This window comes from Schistocerca nitens, chromosome 9, assembly GCF_023898315.1.
Source record: "Schistocerca nitens isolate TAMUIC-IGC-003100 chromosome 9, iqSchNite1.1, whole genome shotgun sequence".
Lineage (NCBI taxonomy): Eukaryota > Metazoa > Arthropoda > Insecta > Orthoptera > Acrididae > Schistocerca > Schistocerca nitens.
The window spans coordinates 203,453,954-203,461,561 of NC_064622.1; positions in this window are offsets into that span (position 1 = coordinate 203,453,954).

The following is a 7,608-nucleotide window of genomic DNA, read 5'->3' on the forward strand; positions in this document are numbered from 1 at the left end:
ACGTGTTTGTTCAAGCGTTTGTTCCAATGAATCTAACTTTTGAAGCTGTTGCTGTGTTTGTCTCTGATTTTCTTCCATCGTGTCTAACTTTCGAAGATTTTGTTCCATTGTGTCTAACTTTTGAAGATTTTGTTCCATTGTGTCTAACTTTTGAAGCTTTCGTCCCATTTGTTGTATTAATTGTAAGAACAATGCACTGGTGTCTGAAACATGTTCCTCAGTGCTTTTCGGCAGCGAATTTGCACCGGCAACATTCACATTTTGACAAGCAGAAAATGTGTCTTAACTTATTTGAGAAAACGGTGAGGACCCAAAACCTGAATCTACAGTATTTGCGAGATTGTGTCCTGTCATTTCGCATTCCTGAGGCGAGCTGTTGCCGACCGATCGATTGATAATGCTTCCCTGTTCACTAATTATTTCACTGTCTACGTCATTATTTGCTGCCCGCTCCATTTCCCTATGCACAATTACCAAATTACTACTTCGAATGTCTGTTAATTCATTACACAGTGGTGCTGATAAGCTACGCTCGTCGTCACTATTATTTCTCAGTTTACTTTGGAGCCTAGTGTTACGATTTTCACATGCCATTATTGTCACAATATTTCACACGATAACACAGAAAAGCACAATTTCAAGAGCAAAAATAAGAGAACACATTAACATAGCACTGAAAATAATATCTAGTTAATTGCAAGCGCAGCTGCGAAGTACTTGGTGCAAATCTACATGCATGCCACAACTGTTTTACTGTACAAAAATGAAAGACTGCAACTACAAAGGAGATTTTCTCTACAATTACGCGCTAGCAATGAACAAAAGCTACACTAATTACACAAACTACAAGAAAAAAATCTGAAGATTCCAGTGAGGTATCCTCGGCTAAGGGTCGACATATGAAACGTCTCTTAGAAAAATTATACATGACTGTGCTTAAACTGACACACAATATTTTTTAGCGCAACGCAATCTGACTTTCAATAATCCCTACAAGAGAATGGCCCTAACTAAATTAACCTATACGTTTCACAATTCACTTACCTCACAAAAATCTTCATTATTCAAACTATTGCAATACAGCGAGCTCCACTACTGCCAGCTAAATAAAAGGTTCAAACTACTGAAGGCACTAACTACTGATACGCATAGTTAGCAAATGAAAGATTTTGATAGAGAACAAACAATGTATTTACCTTAATAGTGTCCAAAATTCATAATATATATAGCAGTTCATGACATCTCTTCTTACAAATGTACTGTTTCTGATGGACACACGTCCAGATCACCCGCTCTCAAATATCCGCCATCTCACTTCCCCACATCCACCACTATGGGCGGCTCACCTCCAACTGCGCAACGCTACGCGCTGTTCACATCCTGCTGCCCAACACTACAATGGCAGACTACAATGCAAACTAGCCACAGACTGCACACAGCACAGCCAGTGATTTTCATACAGAGCTCTACGTGGCTTTACCAATAAGAAAAGCTAAACAGCCTATTACAACTTTAAGCTGCTTCGTCACTTGAGAAATTTGCTATCTTTCCAAAAATGCAGCTAGTTGCCCACGCAGTACTCCGAAATGTAACAGTACGGTAATATTTGGATTTGTGTTCAAATTATGAACTAAAATAATGAACCTTTTGCAAACGAATAAAAAGACTGCTTTGAACTGAAACTGTGTTAAGATGTTTTAGATGACACAGAAGTTATTTGCACTAATCTTCTTTTCTTTATCATAAACAACGAACGTTGATTGAAACAGTACTTAAGTTACGAAATTTACTCTTTGCTTTCCTTATAAAACTGAAAGTAGAGGCTGACGAAAAGCTAGAATTCAGAATACATGATGTATCCTGACACCAAAACGTAGATATTGTTGAACAAAAATGGAATCTTTACATTTAAAAGTTGGTGTGATAGCCAATTAACATTTAAAAACAAATTAAAAGAATTCCTGAATGTTTGATCTTTCTCCTCCACAGATGAATTTTTACATTTGATGGAGGAACTGTAAATAAATAAGTAAATAAACATACGTTAAACTCACACGTTCCGTGTCATTACGAAACGTCGTATTCATGATCAATGGAACAAATATTAATGTAACGTAATGTAAAAATAATGAAACGTGAAGTGCAATCAAACAATTTAAAATCAGTGATGGTAAAATAGTCTTTATTAAAATTGAGTGATTGTTCAAATCTGCAATAGCCTTTTATTTCTTTTTCACTGTATGTCTACTGGTTTTATATCCTGGAGGCATATCTCGAGGTCATATCACTCGAATAAAAGCACTATAGTCGACGTAACCCAGCGGACAAAATCGACAGTAAAACAATGTACTCACAAAACTAATACTTGATGTGCCACGAACTCCAACGAAGAAGCGCTCGTAAAATCCTATCACTCCTCGGTAAAACCTTGAATGAAACGGCAGACGGGAATTCGATCCGAGCCATGCATGATCACTAGTACATCTCCAAGACACAATCAAAAGACGAGCGCGGACAGCTCATGACAATCCCCTTTACAGATATTGAACAGCCAGACAGACCTCTAATATCTCGGTCAATTACTGTATCTCGAGTAATTGTAGTCCCTTATTATTACGTTGCTCGAAAATCTCCCGTTTTCGTGCTCCATCCTACACTAACTGTCATCGACCATGTGAAATAAAGGGCGTATAGTACATAAGACTCTCAATTCTGTGACATTCGGCTAAACTGAAGTAGTTACTTTCTGCATTGTGGCTTAGATACCACCTGCTGTGTTTGTTAGTTCTGTTTAACTATAAGGGACGCAGCTGTGAGAACGTAAGTTCCGTCCACAGGCTGTAACCCTTGGGTTTCGACCGACAGCTATGTCATCCTCCACCAATGGCGTCACTGGATATTGTATGGAGGGGCGTGTAGTTGACACACCGCTATCCTAGCCGCTGTCAGTTTTCTTCGCCTGGCGCCACTACAACTTCTTCAAGGAGCTCCTCAGTTGGCATCACGAGGCTGAGGGCTCCCAGTTCCAGTTCATCCATTAGGAGAAACCCAGGTGGTACCGGGAATCGAACCTGGGTCCTGTACGTGGCAGTCAGCCACGCTGACCACTCAGCTACTGTGTCGTTTCAGTCCTGCCTCTCAGTCAGATCTTTCAACCGTAAGGTTCTTAAACGGGCCATATAGATTAGCAATTTACACTGAAGAGCCAAATAAACTGGTACACCTGCCTAACATCGTGTAGGGCCGACGTGAGCCCGCAGAAGTGCCGCAACAAGACGTGGCATGGACTTGACCAATGTCTGAAGTAGTGCTGAAGGGAACTGACACAGGGCTGTCCAAAAATCCGCAAGAGTAAGATGGGGTGGAGATATCTTCTGAACAGCGCGTTGCAAGGCGTCCCAGATATGCTAAAAATTGTTCATGTTCGGGAAGTGTAGTGGCCAGCTGAAGTGTTTAATCTGAGATGAGTGTTCCTAGAGCAACTGTACAGCAATTCTGGACATGTGGAGTGTCGCGTTGTCCCGTTGGAACTGCCCATACCTTCTAAATGCACAATGAACATGAATGATTGCAGGCGATCCGACAGGATGCTTGCTACGTGCCACCTGTCAGAGTCGTATGTAGACGTATGGGGTGGTCTCTTACCACTCCAACTGCACACGCCTCACACTATTAAAGAGCCTCCACCAGTTTGAACAGTCCCTGCTGACATACAAGGACCATAGATTCATGATGTCTGCATAACCGTGCACGTCGATCCGCTCGATACATTTTGAAACGAGACTCGTCTGACCAGGCAACGTGTTGCCAGTCATCAATGCTCCAATGTCGCTGTTGATGGGCGCAGGCAAAGTGTAAATCTTTGAATCGTGCACTCATCAAAGGTACACGAGTGGACCTTCGACCCCAAAACCCATATCGATGACGTTTCGTCGAATGGTTCGCACGCTCACACTTGTTGATGGCTGGGCATTGAAATCTTCAGCAATTTGCTGAAGGGTTGCACTTTTATCACGCTGAACGATAATATTCAGTTGTCGTTGGTCTCGTCCTTGCAGGAACCTTTTCTGTCGCAGCGATGTCGGAAATTTGATGTTTCACCGCATTCCAGATACTTACGGTACACTCGTGGAATGCTCGTACGGGAATATACCCACTTCGTCGCTACCTCGGAAATGCTGTGTCCCATCGCTCGTGTGTCGACTGTACCACTACGTTCGAACTCACTTAAATCTTAGTAGCCGGGCGGAGTGGCCGCGCAGTTAGAGGCGCCATGTCACGCATTGCACAGCCACTCCCGCCGGAGGTTCGAGTACTCCCTCGGGCATGGGTGTCTATGTTGTTCTTAGCATAATTTAGTTTAAGTAGTACTTAAGTCTAGGGATCGATGACCTTAGCAGTTTGGTCCCTTAGGAATCTTGAAAACCCGCCATTGTAGCTTCAGTAGACGATCTAACATCTGCGCCAGATACTTGTTGTCTGATATATGCGTTACCAACAGCAGCCCCGTATTATGCCTGTTTACATACCTATTTAAATGGCCATGCCTATACCAGTTCCATTGGCGTTTCAGTGTATAAGTGAGCATTACTTAGCCGGTTGGAGTGGCCCAGCGATTCTAGGCGCTACAGTCTGGAACCGCGTGACCGCTACGGTCGCAGGTTTGAATCCTGCTTCGGGCATGGATGTGTTTGATGTTCTTAGGTTAGTTAGGTTTAAGTATTTCTGAGTTCTAGGGGACTGATGACCTCAGAATTTAAGTCCCATAGTGCTCAGAGCCAGTTTTTGACCATTACTTAAATTAAATGTCGTGATGTGGAAGGAATCCATGCCAATTATACAAAATCTAATCTCTATTAGCACCGTACGGTGCGATTCACAGGAATTTCTGTTAAACTGACTGAAACATTACCTTCATTCGTCATCATCACATCGCTGCTGTCACAATTGGGGCTGTATCAGGCCAGTGAGTAGGTTGGCAGTCTTCATTGCTCGAAGGCGGAGACCGATCAAACCCACAAAATGCTCACAATAGAACGTTACGTATACCTAGGGAAATGAGCGGATAAGATTCCTGCGGGGTGGGGGGAGGGGCTTCTAACTTCCGTCGGAGAATACGAATAGGGTTCAGTCGTTGGCCCGCGAACATTCCGATTTCTCTCTCCTGTTTCGCCACCGCAAAACATTAATAATACAATTGAAATTACTTATTTTATAAGGGAATAGGATGGTCGTTCTCTTTAGATAATGAACTGGAAAAATTATAGTTTATTCATGATACAATATTTATGCTTAAACAGTTCTCTTATAAGCTATCATTAAGAACATTAGTTTAATGAGAAGAAACGAAAGAAAAAATGAAAGGAAACGACATCGGGGGCAGACAAGGCATCTGTGATAAGCCACCTCAAATGTATCTACGATGGGTAAGGTAAGGTTTTCCTAAATTATAGGGGACAATGTCGTGAAATTACTCACATACGCTAGTAATTTTTAACGTTTACTTACTGATTTTTTAAAATATATTTTTCTGTAGCACTGGAATAAACCATCGAAGAGGAATTCAAGAACATGTGATGAAATTGATGAAATGTAAAATGTAAATGCCATGTGGCTAGGGCGTCCTATCGGGTACACCGGTCGCCTGGTGCAACTCTTTTGAGTTGACGCCACTTCAGCGACTTGCATGTCGATGGGGATGAGATGATGGGACAACAGAACACCCAGTCCCTGAGCAGAGAACATCTCCGACGCAGCCGGGAATCGAACCCAGGCACGTTGACACGACATTCCATCGCGCTGACCACTCGGCTCCCGGTGGCAGTAAATAGATAGCAGTGTCTCACACCAATGCGCCTGAAACTACCGTCCCACCATCGAAAGAAGAGGTCCGACAAATGTCTGCGCTACTGTACCAGACACGTAATTCGTGTATGGTACCTGTAATTGTTGTTGTGGCTGCCTGCTCAGACTCTCAAAATGTTGAGGACTGATAATAATTATGCAAGAAAAGCGATTCCAGGCAGACAATACTGCAAGTAGGATTTCATCTTGATTCTTGCAGCACGGGTTTGTGTTATATGACATTTCATGCCTCCTAGTGACTTCGTTGCCTGCCCCCGGTAGCTGAGTGATCAGCGCGACAGAATGTCAATCCTAAGTAACCGGGTTCGATTCCCGGCTAGGTCGGAGATTTTTCTCCTCTGAGGGACTGGGTGTTCGGTTGTCGTAATCATCATCATTTCATCCCCACCGACGCGCAAGTCGCCGCAGTGGTTTCAAATCTAAAGACTTGCACCCGGTGAACGCTCTACCCGCCGAGAGGCCCTAGTCACACGACATTTTCATTTTTAGTGGCCTCGTTGTACATTATGAACCTCTTGTTTTACTTTCCCCATAGAGACATATACACAGATGTTAATTCTGCCGGCCGGGTTGGCCGTACGGTCGTAGGCGCTACAGTCTGGAACCGTGGGACCGCTACGGTCGCAGGTTCGAATCCTGCCTCGGGTATGGATGTGTGTGATGTCTTTAGGTTAGTTAGGTTTAAGTAGTTCTAAGTTCTAGGGGACTGATGACCTCAGAAGTTAAGTCCCATAGTGCTCAGAGCCATTTGAACCATTTTTTTATTAATTCTGACGAGTGTGAGACTATTTAGTGATCCAGAGCGATCGGTCGGCAGATCTCCAAATGTTTTATTATGAAGATCTGTAATTACATGCGCGATATGGGCAGGACATCAGACGTGTTGGTACCTCATGGAGTGCCTTGCGTCCTTAGGCAATTGTCATTCGCACATTCAGGCTGTGTTGTAGTGGCGTGTGGCCCGTGCGTTATCGTTTATAAACTGAAACTCTCCTGGCAGATTAGAACAGTGTGCTGGACCCAGACTCGAACTCTGGACCTTTGCCTTTCGCGGGCAAGTGCTCTACTTTTCGAGGGGCGTTCACATTTTTCCTCCACCAATGTCGGTTGAAAAAATGCAGAATTTGCTGTGGGACATCATGCAATACTCACGCTTCATCCCCTATAGCTTCATGAAGTTACCGGAGGTGGCAGCGCTAGGCGTAGCATTCAAAATGTCGTCTGTAAAGGATGTGCGTTGCAAGCAGAGAGCTGACATTCAGTTTCTTTTGGCGGAAAGTAGAGCATCACAGATCTTCATAGGCGATTACAGAATGTCTACGGAGACCTGGCAGTGAACAAAAGGACAATCAATGAGTTAGTGGACGATGCGTCTGTCGTCACTGGAAAAGTGTGTCCCGTCTCGCTCGTGCCAGCCGGCCGCACACAGTTATGACTCTTGCAATACTGGAACGTGCGAACACTCTCATTCGGCGTGTAAGTAGGCTGTTTAGGTTTTTATGCTGCTAACGCCACGTAGCGCTCTGTATGAAAACACTGGCTGTGCTATGTGCAGTCAGTGGCTGGTTGGTATTGTTGCAATATTCGCTATTGTAGTGTTGGGCAGTTGGATGTGAACAGTGTATAGCGTTGCGCAGTTGGAAGTGAGCCGCAAGCAGTGGCGGATGTCGTAGTTTTGAGAGCGGATGATCTGGACGTGTCTCCATCAGAGACAGTAAATTTGTAAGACTGGATGTCATGAAT